We start from the raw sequence: 14,050 nt of genomic DNA on the forward strand, positions 1-14,050 counted from the left end.
TCTCTCTTTACTGTAGATTCAGCACTGTGCCTAACACACTACCGAATGTGTGAGTGAGCTCCCAATCTGGTTTCCTTGATTCCTTTTGATTTAGAACAAACTTGTCAGGCGCCTAGTCCATAAACCTTCGGATAAATAATCCTGCCTCTGTAGCTAAGGTGCATCTCAGGGGCTTGCTATAGGAGACCATTCAGAGCATGCCTCTTTTCATCATCAATGGAAATGAGATAACAAGCATGCAGGAAACAACGGGAAAATAAATGCAGTACACGAGTCTTTGAAAGTATAGGATTGATGAAGATTGTCTTTGTTGCATCTCAGGACTCTATATGTCCCACTCAATATCACCAACTACTTTTACCAAAAGAAAAGTTCTGTCCCTAAATATATTAGATCCCCTTTCAGAGGATGTACATATCTTCTCCCCTTGTCACCTCCTAATAAGATTAATGAAATAAGATAATGTATTCAAAGGACATAGCACAATGCCTAGCACAGGATTAAAAGCTTGGTGAATTATGTTGTCATCATTTTTATAAGATAGAAATAGTCATGCATCAAACTTCTGGTATCTTTAGGATAAATCAGTACAGGAAAAAAAAAAAAACCCAGTCCATCCCACACTAACCCTTGCCCTCAGTTCATTGTAGAAGCAGATTAGCAGCCCACTTCATAGGCAGTAGGTTGTCAGAAAACACAAAGGCCTGGACAGTCCTGGAAAAGGAGCAAAACGTAAAGAGACATTTTCTCAAATCCATGGAAACTAGGGACTTACATAAACCTCATTATACAATTTGCCATTGCTACAGATTCATGTACTATTTTCAGCTTGGTTTTGCTTTTACATTTTAAAAGAAGCCATCCTGCATCTGCCAAAATATGAATTGAGACAGCCACACACCTGCCACCTTCACCAGAGCTCATGCTCCCTAGCAGGGCCGTCACCGTTCTGTAGAAGCGCCATCCTTTCCTAGGGCTTATGGCTCACGCTGCTGGGTGAGTGATGGTGTGATAGTGACATCTTCCCCCGGACCTGATTTCAACTAGGGCATTAAAAATGGAAAATCATCATTCACATGTCGTTGAATCTCCACAGGGGAGAGGGTCAGAATGTGGCAGTTCTAATAGTACAGAGTGAAATCACTTTTACTTCCCAGATCCATAAATAGAAACTTCAATTGTATTTCTATTTTGACAATAAGATCAAAGATGAGTTGGGAAATGGGAGATGTGTGCCTGGACTTTTTGTTACTAGAGATGTTAAATTACAACCCACTCTGTACCCCAGCCCCCAAATACCAAGTAACTTAAGTCTAAGGATCTCTTTCCAGGTCTCTCCATCTGACTCGATGTAGCCAGTTTATCCTTCCCTTTCAGGGGATGGGTTTTGAGAGCAGCGTGTTGCAATCGGCTCACAGTCAATGATGGTGACTCTCGTTCCAACTCTGCATTCAGCGTGCTCCGTGGGCATGCCGGTGACTTCAAATCCACCGTGATGGGAATATTTACACCACAGAAGATGACCAAAGCTACAAACCTGATCTTTTTTTTTCATTTTTCTAAAGATAGCTGGCTGTTAAACATTTATTATCAGCATAGCACTGGTTTTAAGAAAGGTGTGTGGAAGCAATCATGAGGGTATCAGATGCTTAAACAGAAGGAATTGATAGTGTTAGAAATGGGAAATGGCAGGGGGAAAGGATTCAGGAAACGGGGCCCCAGGGAGAATACCACCACCTGCTTCACCATTTCTCTGGAATTTGGCAATGCCCCACCCCAGACTATAGGACACCCCCATCCTACACTCACCAGACACATACATTCGTGTATACTCACCTTCAACCTGAAATTCCTTATTAACCATCACCAAAGGCACTCATAAAAGTCATAGATTGTACTCTCTGAAGTTGTACAGATAAAACTTGTATTTCACACACTAAATAATCTTTCCAGAAAGTAGTACCATATACTTGCAAACTGCTCTGAAACTTTTATTTTAAAAATTTTTACAAAGATATATCAGTACTTAATTTTTACTTCTTTTCCTGTAAAGTATAAGGAAACTATTCATATTTGTGTCAAGCTGCTAGTTTTTAAGTAGAAACCCAATGCCTGCCTGTATTTTGTTTGGCTGCTGAATTAATTAAATCCTTGAGACAGTGAAAAGCAATAAACTGCTCATAACAAATCGGTTACTTCATGCTTTTCAGTACTTGAACTGTGAAGGGCAACCTAATCTCTACTTGAGATGACAGGTATGACTTCCAAATTATTTATTTTTCTTCCTTTGTCTACTAGAAAGAAAAGCTTTTATAGCACTGCAAAAAGTAGGAAATGTATGTCTGAGATGTTAATATTGGTGCAAAGTTGGGCTCTCAATCAAATCTTATCTACAGACCTAAAGGAGTCAAACTGGATACACGGTACACACATATTCTGAAAATCTTTGGGTCAAATTTCAAATAAGCTGTGGGAGAAGCAAATACTGAATAAACTTTGGACTAATGAAATATCTATCTGACATACCCACAGAAACTTCTGCAGAGTCTTCCAACCAAGGCCCACAGACTCGGGTGCTCAGTAACAGTTTTGTCTGCTCCGGGTCCTCCCATCTTAAATTAAAAAACAAACAAAAAGAACAGCTCCCTTGGGCTGTTTTGAGGAATCTCCCGGGCTCCGTCCCACTTCCCTGCTCTCTTTCACTCTTCACTCCCCTCCAGTCAGGCTTCAATGCCTCTACTCCACTGAAACCACTCTTGTCAAGGTCACTGAGAGTCTCAGGGTCACTTGTCCGTGACCATCTGACTGAGTTTCTCAACAGGAGTCGTACTTGGGACAACACCTTCCTCTAAGCACTTTATCCTCTTAGCTTTAATGATTCTTTTACTCCTACTTCACTAGCTTCTCCTTCCCACACTCTTTGCTAGCTCCTCCTCTTGGAGAGGCTCACACTCTAATTGTTAACACGGCTGAGCGATTCTGCCTCCTTCTCTGCTCATCTCCATCTCCATCTCTTCCAGGCTGATGTCATTAGAGAACAACATCTTTCAACGATATCTATATGCAGGTGACTTCCCGATGGGCAGCCCCAACCCTGGCTCCCACGTTTCCATTTGCTGGGCTTGCAAATTATGTAGTCAGCCCTGTGCTCAATGCAGGCTGGCTGAACTCACCAATGAGAGATGGAATAAGGATGCTTTTGAGCTGTGGTGTTGGAGAAGACTCCTGAGAGTCCCTTGGACTGCAAGGAGCTCCAACCAGTCCATCCTAAAGGAGATCAGTCCTGGGTGTTCATTGGAAGGACTGATGCTGAAGCTGAAACTCCAATACTTTGGCCACCTCATGCGAAGAGTTGACTCATTGGAAAAGACCCTGATGCTGGGAAAGATTGAGGGCAGGAGGAGAAGGGGACAACAGAGGATGAGATGGCTGGATGGCATCACCGACTCGATGGACATGAGTTTGGGTGAACTCCAGGAGTTGGTGTTGGGCGGGGAGGCCTGGGATGCTGTGGTTCATGGGGTCGCAGAGTTGGACACGACTGAGCGACTGAACTGGACTGAATGTCTTTATGCAGCATTTTATGTCTATAACTTTCACAGGGGAACATTTGTTAACTTCACAGATTTCTCTAATATGCAGATTAACAAGGAGATAAAGACCTTTAGCAGAAAATCACAATCATTTCCCAGGGAAAATTCCATTGTATTAAACCAGCAATTCAAAAACCAGTGTATAAATCCATATGCTATTTTAATCTTTAGAATTTTGTCACAAACCATTACTCTGCTTCTCAGAAAATAGAAAGCAGGTAAACTAACTAGTGATAGTAATGGGGATTGATCTTTCTTTACAATTTACTTTTCAGTTCCAATGAGTGCTTTTAGTATTCATGCCTTAATTCATCTGTCCTTAAAATGGACATAAGTAATTCCTTCTGTTTTAAGAAATAATATAAAAATATTATAAAATAATATAATAATAAAAATAAAAAATAATAATAAAATAATAATAAAAAATAATATAAAAATATAAGAAATAACATAAAATAATATAATAATAAAATAATAAAAAATAATATAAAAATATAAGAAATAACGTAAAAAAAGAACTGTAGATTTCACTCCTCTGATTCCTGAGGAGTCTTCTGAAGCTTTAGGATTGAGTCTATGGACAATGGCCTACTGTTAAAGCCACCCCTCAACCATCACCTGCCTTTATCAAACTTCCTTTCTAATTTCACACCCTTCTTTGTATTAAATATTAGAGATTCTGACTTTAACAACAGACTTTGCTTTGTAATTGCCACTTTCTTCCATCTTTACACTTACGGTGATGATTCAATAATGCCCTTCTCTGCTGCCCTTTTTAAGATTATTGTTGTTACTATTAGTGATAGTATTACTATTGCTATCTCCTTTCTTCCTGTGTCTTTGAACTATAGGCCAGGGAAAGACTGGAGTTAGTAAGACTTTTAGTTTCTAGTCTTGACTATGTTATCTGTCAGTCATGTAAGCTTAGTATGTAGAGTTATAAGTATTTTTAAATGAAGAAATGGATGTGCATGGGGTCAAATGAACTCGCCAATAGAAAACACTAAAGGATCAAAGTAACCTGAGGCCATTGTGATTTTCATCCTCATTCTAGAAATCAATCCACCGTGGCTTTCGTTTTCAAACTTTTTAAGTAATAAAAGCTGTAGCATTCCTAAATGCAGGTAGGATCTCATTTTCCAAGTTTACCAGATAAGGGGGTTTCAGACCTCTCTCCTCTCAAGACCTATCTACAAAAATCTTTTCCCGTGAGATCTCTTCCATTGCCAACTGTGAAGATTAATCCTTGGATTTAAGGTATCTACATGATTACTAGTGAAGAATCCTCCCTCTTTTCCAGTAAGTCATCCAAAGCTGATAATGGTCCTCAGACAGTGCATGCTGTTTGAAGACTTCATAAGACTGAAATTGCAGATGAGCTGGGTACATGATCGAACAAGTGTGTTATTAAAGAGTGCCCATGGATGCACCTGATAAAACTTGTATTTCACACATTAAATAATCTTTCCAGCTAACCTCTCGCCCAATCTGCCCCCTTCCCTCAGCATGTATTATGCTCCTCCAGTACATCAGGCTCCCTTCTTCCCTCTTCTGTTCTTACCTCTCCGGCATTCTGAAGGAAAGCTGATGCTCTGGCTTTGAGGAGATGCACAGAAAGTACAATTAACTGCAATGAGACCAAGCTACCTCTGGGAAAATTCTACCAGCCCCTTACCTCCCTTTTCCCCACTCCTTCTTCCCTTCCAGAGCAAAGCTCTCCCCATCTCTTGAAGCCCAGTGAAAGTTATGCTGCCTCTGGCCACCCTCTGAGCCTCCTGCCCATTGTATTAAAGTGCCATTCTTTCTAAACTCCCCACCTTTGAAAACTCCGGATTACATCCCTTGAATCTTAGATAGACGGTAGAAGAAAAGGAGTTTAATTATATTGACCCACATCCTTCATTTATCATTCAGTTTGCATTTCTAGGGCTATCTCATGACTAAGATCCCATTCAACCTGCATTTCTTTCACATATGTCAGATATTGAATGGTTTAATGACACAGGGAGATGAGTGTAAGTGATATTTGCAAGCTACCTAAGGAGATATATGGAGTTATCCAATTTCCAGGTGTTGCCAACTCAAATGATTTCCAGTTGGAAAATGTTAAACTGTGTTGTATGTAGGTAATAGAAAAAGGAGAGAAGAGCTACTGGTGAAAAAGAGAAACTTACCTAAATCTTACCCTTTAGGCTACTCTCATTGTACCTATAAAGATCCAGGGAGGATGGAGGAAAAGTGTTGATAAACCAATTCCTTCCCCAACAGAGGGATCAGAGTTTCATAAAGAATCTGCCTACCAATGCAGGAGACACAGGTTCGATCCCTGGGTTGGGAAGATCCCCTGGAGTAGGAAATGGCAACCTGCTCCAGTATTCTTGCCTAGAGAATCCCATGAGCAGAGAAGCCTGGCAAGCTACAGGCCACGGGGTCACAAAGAGTCGGACATGACGGATTGCGCACAGCATAGCACACAAAATTCCCCTTAAGCCAAGAACCACTTTGCTACTTTAACTGAGAGACAGCCCTAGAGTCAATGATAGGAGTAAGATGGCCTAGATAGCTGATTTAGAGGAATTCTTTGTACCATAGCAACTGGATCATTCTCATTTTTGTGTTCTCAGCAGGACCTAGACAGTGCATTGTGTATAAAATCGATCACTGATGAATTGGTTCTCTACTGGAGAAACTAGTTAGGTGTAATCAGCTATTCTATAGTCTGATACCCATAGTGCAGTCCATCATAGTCTCAAGAGCAATGTTTTTGCCCCTCAGTTGAAAGGAGACAATTTGCATTACAGGAGGATGTGTACCACTCTAACTTAGAGTGTATTAGGTTCTGCCCTGGACCAGCTACCAATCACTGGGAGAAAAAGTATCACCTCTAATCAAAATGCATACAAACCACAGCACCTGGGACTCTTGATTATGGCCCCAGAGTAAGTTCAGCATCTCCCCGGGTCCCTTTTCTTTTTATTCTGCAGCCCCCACATATATCCAGGTTGGTACTATAAAAAGAAAAAATTTAGTCATTTCCACAAATACATTTCCACTGATATGGAAGTTACTTACAGCTCAGTCATGTCTATGAACATGATGCATTTTCTATAAGTTATATTTGATTACAACACTAAACCCCTCTCACATTTTCTCAGTCTCATGATGTATTATCCATCACTATTTTTTATTTCAAGGTGATATTGGTTTACGCCCAATTAAGAATACAACATCTCCTCTTTTAGAAAATAATCTATAGAGCAGCACTAGTAACATTCCAAAATGGTCAGAAAAGAAGTGCTTTTTCAAGAAAAAAATAGAAAAAATAAAAGGTGTGCTGGTTAAGAGCAAGTGTTATGTTTATGTTTAAATGTTTGTATTAGCACTTGCCACTATCTGTCAACACACTGATTATCTGAAAAATCTGAACAAAGAGGCTAAGAAAATGCAATTGTGATGATGCCAAATATAGCTATCTTTGTATTTTAGACAATACCATTTAGATCACATTCATGTGTATTTTCATTTACTCATGAGCTGCCAGATTCTAAAGTATCAGTGAGCTATTCAGTCAGCTAAAAACAAGAATTTCCATATCATATTAGGTAAAATAAGGTATTGACCTTTTTGTTGCTTTTTAAAATGACCTCCTTGTTTAAATAGAAAATGACTTTAACAGAAAAAAATGTCTTTAGTCAAAGTAAAAAGTTCACAGGTTATTTTGGTAATGTTGGAGAGGAAATGTTATCTTAAGATATGATATTAACAAATATTCTGATTGTGGATTTTGACTCTGAACTTTCAATCAAGTGGCATTGCCTAAATAACACACTGTGAAATTTGAGAAGAGAAACAACTGGATTAATTTCTGAAGCTTCAATAATCTTAAGAGTAATGGGAATACCCACACGATTGCAAAAGAACCCCCAAATCATCAAGGCCAGGTTATGAGGTTCCTAGCTTCTTTTTCCTTTGCAGCATCTTGATAATACAAACATTCTGAACTTCAGAATCTGAACTCCTAATTCACCATCTAAACAAACGAAACCATTTACTGTGAAACTTAGGAAAGTCCAAGCACTTGCTTTGCATCGGATCTTCCATCTGAGTATACTCTCTCTTAACAGTGTGCTTTTGTAAATGTGGATTAAGCTTCTGTAAATTATGATATAATATCAAGATTTTGCCATCAAAATAGAAAATGGGTTAAAGTTTTAAAATCTACTACTGCTAAGAATAAATAGACTCTAAAAAATATTTTTAAAGATCCTCCCAATCCTCCCTTTCAGAGCTCTCTAGCCAGTAATAACTATTACAACACAAAATAGCTCAAGAAGAAATTTTGAGATGGGTGGCATATCAGCTACAGAAATAATAAGGTTAGGTAAACTATGCCCGTGTACAAACTAGAACAATCAATCAGTCAGCAAATGGCTGAGTATCTGTGAACAAAATACTGCTCTCAGTGCTGTGAGGCCATTCAATATTAAATGCTGGCAAGGAAAAAATTAATCAGTCAATCTAAGAAAGAAATGGACAATTTACTTGAGTCAGATTGAGGATTATAACCCAGGAACAGCCTCTCTGAATGCTCTGAGAACTGTTCCACTCATTAGAGGTCAAAGCACAGTTATATAAGGTTTTGAGACCGAGGGCTGTACTTTAATGACAATTTCACAATCCAGATCTTTGCAAGCAAAGCAAGCAATGAGTCATGGATCATCACGATCCCTCACAAGATAAAGGAGGAAGGTTATCACCTAAGGAGTTGTCTGGCTGGTGCTGGAAGAATGTTGCTTTTCACAGTTGAGCAGGTATTTCCACCGATGGCGAGGTTTGTTCCGTGCATAAAGCAAATACATAATGCACAGTAGAGGGCAAAGAGGAAGCCAAAGGGCAGAGAAAATGGTTTCTGTTTAAATTTCTTTTGACTTGCCTTAGAATATGAATTTTTATTTCATCAATACAATTCATAACTGAATTAAGCCCTCCAAGGCCTTTAAATTCTATACTGGTGATAAGAGATTCAATTTATAAAATGAATTCAGAAAATAGAGACGCTGTGTTGATGCTTGCTTAGTTTCATCAGACCTAGATATCACACCTAATCAATAAGGGTAATAATGCCTATTCCAGGGATCATTGAGAGAATTATGTCAGATAAATGTCTCTAAAACGCCGGGGGCAGTACTTGTCACTTCATTGACTTCCGTTAAATGACGGTGGTGACCAGTGCTGCTGTGATTCTTCCTGCCGCTGCTATTAATGAAGGGCTCACACCAGAGGGGGCAGTCAGGAAACCTCTGCGCTATACATGATGGATTTAAAGGACAGACTACACTTGAATCCCAAATAAATGGGAAGATTTGTGGTCCTGAGGTCCTTCGTGAAAAGACGGTGAGGGCTGAGAACCTAGGAAACACCAGCTGTGACCTCCTTCTAGCCCTTCAGAGAGACCGCACTCCCATGGCTTGGGGAGATTGATCAGGGATTCAGGATCAGGTGGGAGCTGCCTGCTCAATCTCTTCACAACCACAAATTTCTTCCTGTTATCTCAGAAATCAGAAGGCCTGCAAGAGGAAACACAAGACAGATCTTTTCCTAATGAACACCTCTCAGAACTTGACTCTTCCTCCTTCTTCTAGAGTTAAGCGCAACACAATACTAGTGTGAGGGGTGGATGGTCAAGCAGAGGGGGCCCCTGTTTTTCCCAGTCTCTCCTTTTTTTTTTCTGGTTTTCCATTTCCTTGTTTCACTCAGAAATCTCTCTCCTCCCTGTGCTCCCATCCCCAGACTTCTGAACTCAAAATTGACTTCTCTTTATCCTGGTCCTGAGTATTGGATGCCCCAGAAAGAATATTTTGAGGTGTGGCTTTCAATTATATAGGGGAGTAATAAAACTGTTTCCTCCACACTCTTAGGTTTATTGTATAGACCTCTGCAAATTAGATGACATATGACAAATTAATAAAAGGGAGACAAATTTTATTTGATATTAATTTTTACATGATGTAGGGGTCTTCCTAGAAAAGAAGTGAAAACCCAAAGTGGATAGGGCTGAGAGCTTGTATATTAATACCTCTTTTTAACAAAGAGGGGATTTTAGGTTTCAAGGGACTTCACCATGGAAAAATAAATATGTGGGGGAAATGAATGGAAGATGAGGGCTTATGAAACCATGGGTAATCATTAGTCAAGTTCATTTCACCTGTCTTCATTAATCAAGGTCATTTTAACTTTTGCTACAAAAGACTTCCACATCCTCCAAGAGGCATATAACCTAAACAAGGAAGATGTTTGTCCCAGTTATTTTCTAGGAACTTGAAGTGAGCTGTGTTTAGTCCAGGCTGAGCTGGTTAGTACTACAAAAGACTACAGAGCCTCCAACCGGGCACGCAAAAGTGTCTGCTTGCTGCACTTTTGACATCAGAGGCACTATGCGCTCTATTTTTGGATGTGCCAATGCTTGCAGCTTAGTTATGCCTGCGCAGAAGGACAGTTACCACCTGTTTTTCCAATCACCATTCCCCATGCTCCCCATGTGCTCCTGAGGCCTCAGACCACCCTGCTTCTTTATTCTTTATCCCATAAATACCTGGAACCTCTGGCCTTCAGAGAGGTAGATCTGAGACTTGTTTTCCCATCTCCTCTCTTGGCCACCTTGGGAATAAAACTTCTCTTCGCTGCAGGTTTTGGCAACTCAACATTCTGGCTTGCTGTGCAACGGGCAAAGTGAGCCTGGTTTGGTAACACTATGAGCAAAGGTTATTTGTGCAGGTCCATCTTGGTGCCAACTTTCCCTCTCGTTCATGGCCACAAAACTTCCCTGGGAGAGGGGATTTATGGCAATTCTTATTTCTCGGGAGTTTCTACTTTTAGTCAGATAAGGGAAGTTCCAGGAAGGCTTATTTCTGCATCTGTTGAATCTCAAATGTCTTTAGCTCAAAGTAACACTTATGCCAAAGTGGTTTATTTGGGGGTGGCATATTCTGACCCTCTTCAAATTACAATGTGTGAGCAGGACAGTATTAAAACTTTCAAACTTAACTGCCTGATTTTGGCTCACCCAGTTCCTACTCCACGTCCCACATGAAGAGTGCAGTAAGATTGTCACAAAGGCAATACTTTTACTGTTGAGTGGTTATTTTAAGGTCTATGGGAGGACTTCCTGGTGGTCCAGTGGCTAAGACTCAGCACTCCCAACACACAGGGTCCTGGTTCCATCCCTGGTCAGGGAAGTAGATCTTGCATGGCAACTAAGACCTGGCTCAGCCAAAAATATATATATTAAAATAAATAAATAAATAAAGGTCTATGGGAGCTTCTATAAGGCACCTCTACTAATACAATCTGAGCTACAGAAAGCGCATGAAATCATCTAAACTGACTCTGTTAAGGTTTCAAGGTTATGTGTGTATATAACCACATAGGCATGTGTGGCATAAATTGTGATGAAACTTCAGAGAATAGGCGTGCAGAATATTTATTTTATTTGTCAAAGTCATGATCTCATTTCTTTTTTTCATGATCTTTAATGGAACTATGATTCCAAATTTATTTGTTTAAGAATATTCCTGATGCAGAGAGAGAAATGAAATCTTTAGGGTAGTCATCAAACATAACCTTCAGAATTTTTCGCCCATGCCTTACTTCTAGAAAAAGCAGAAACCAAACTTTTTCGTCTTATAAAAGATCCATATAAATTCTCAGTAATTTTTGGTTCAAGTGAAAGTGATGCTTTTTCAAAACAAAATGCCTTTTGTGATTTAAAATGTTGATGACAATTCCGCGCCTAAGTCTCTGTATGTCAATGGTAGCATATGTGTCTTTCTGTATTCCAATATTGCCAACATTTCTCTAGTTCTCCATTACTCTAACACCCTGGGTTAGGCTCAAACTGCAAGTTACTATGACAACGGAGATAACTGGCTGCTGACACCAGTGGATTCCTCTGTAAATCACACTTTTAAGGGTAATTTTTCTAACAAAATATTGGTTAAATTGCCTCAAAGTTAAGGCAATTATGTTTCAGATGATAAACATCAGAGTAAAGAGAAAAGCAAATTTACTAACTCTAGACCAGGATTACAACAATGCAAACTGCAGACAGATGCAGTTTTAGTGGTTGGGGCTCCTTACTCCACACACTGCTGTCGGTTCTGAGCAGAGTAATGCAGGCGTCTCATGTCATCGGTTTATTGAGTAGTAAAACCATTCATACTGGTCTTCCCTTATTTCACCTTATTGTCATACTGTGATTCTTCAATGTCTTGCCACGGAAATGGTTTCTTTGATACAACTGAGATGGAAATAACTTATTTTCTGCTATTAATTTCATCTATTAAAATCTCATAGTACTTAAATGGTCACCTATGTACAAAGGTCCGTCTTGTCAAGGCTGTGGTTTTCCCAGTGGTCATGTATGGATGTGAGAGCTGGACTGTGAAGAACGTTGAGCACAGAAGAATTGATGCTTTTGAACTGTGGTGTTGGAGAAGACTCTTGAGAGTGCCTTGGACTGCAAGGAGATCCAACCAGTCCATCCTAAAGGAGATCAGTCCTGGGTGTTCATTGGAAGGACTGATACTGAAGCTCAAACTCCAATACTTTGGCCACCTGATGCGAAGAGCCGACTCATTTGAAAAGACCCTAATGGTGGGAGGGATTGGGAGCAGGAGGAGAAGGGGATGACAGAGGATGAGATGGCTGGATGGCATCACCGACTCAATGGACATGAGTTTGAGTAAACTCCGGGAGTTGGTGATGGACAGGGAGGCCTGGCGTGCTGCGATTCATGGGGTTGCAAAGAGTCAGACACCACTGAGCGACTGAACTGAACTGAACTGAATGGTTCCAGTTTATTCTACATATGTATATAACTGAGTGGTCCCCTGTGAGACTGCAGACAAACAGGGCTGCAGTCATCTCATGGCTCAAATGGGCCAGAGACCTGCATCTAAGATTGTTCCCATCATTCCTGACAGACCTCAATTCCTGTCCTGTGGGTTCCTCCAGAAGACAGCTCCCAATACAGAAGCAGGCTTCCCCCAGAGCAAGTGATCCAAAGGAAAGAGAAAGTATTCAAAAGGAGGAAAATCAAGTGCTACTTCTTGAAAAAAAGGAGCATGAAAGAATTTGTGCACATAGATTTAAAACCACCACATCAGAGTTATGTAAATGTTAACTAGTATTACTCTTCTGATACTTTTACCAAATCTACTACGGCTCAGTAATACTTTAAGACTTTGGTTTGGCTTTGCTTTTCTCTTGTATCTTCCCTTTTCTCTTTCTGCCATTCTGTAGGTAGCTGGTTGACCCCCTCGCTGGCCTCTAGGGACTTATGTGGCTTCAGAAAACAGGAACTGGCTCACCAATCTGCTTAGGTCCCCTCAGTGGCCAGCGGAGTCACAGTCTGGGTCTCAAAACAGTTTTACTGCCATTTGTTTTCGGATTTATCACTTTATAGTTCCTCAGATGTTCTACTCTGCTTTTGAAGTGGGGGGAGCTGTGCGGGAAAAGAAGCTAAATAGTAATATACATTATGTACAGAAGTTTAATTTTTCTCAGTGATTGTCCATTAAAAGAAACAACAAATATAAGAAATATTGTTTTCTAGCATTTTACCAACTAGAAATTGCTATTCTCTTTTTTAACTCTGACTATTGATTCACCAGAACACCTGTTTTGATTTATCCTATAATTTAGAGCTTGCTGTATATTAAAAATAGAGATTGGAAAGAGATATTACAAATATAGAAGGGGGATATGCACATGTTAAACATACAGCTAGAGTTCTGATTAATAAGTGTTAAACAAAATGACTTTTATTCTAACAAGCTGTTATGCATGTTTCAGTAAAATAGCAATTAATCATGACTCAATGCTATTTAAAGATGTGTATTGTTATTGCTTTACTTTACTTAAAGGGATAATCCTCAGTCTCATTCTTCACATACACACACCTACCTCCATACCCACATACACCCACATATAAGAATTGCAAAGATTTTTTTCTCTTGTTTCCTTTTAACTACAAAGGCAAATGTTTTCAGGGTCAAAAATGTTTAAATTTCATTAAATTTTTTTAAAAAAGAGGAAAAGTCATGCAATCTTCCAGAGGTAAATACTTCTACATTTTTCCTATTCTAGTTGAAATGATATAGTATATTCAATTTTGTATCCTGATTAACATTAAAGCATAAGTTGTCTCCCTTCATTAAGAACTCTTCAGATATATATTACTAAATCAGGAAAGTTAATGAGGCCTGAAACAAAATAATTTCTTGGCTTATATTCATTTAGTCAGAAACTCAAATGATTTTGAATACTCTGATTCTAAGAGCATGTAGTCAATTACATTCAGTTCTGTTTTACTCATCAAATATTTATTGGATGCCTAACATGTGAGTGATAATAAGAAAAGAGTTTATAAGATGCTGCCCTTGCCCTCAAGGAACTAA

This window comes from Cervus elaphus, chromosome 26, assembly GCF_910594005.1.
Source record: "Cervus elaphus chromosome 26, mCerEla1.1, whole genome shotgun sequence".
Lineage (NCBI taxonomy): Eukaryota > Metazoa > Chordata > Mammalia > Artiodactyla > Cervidae > Cervus > Cervus elaphus.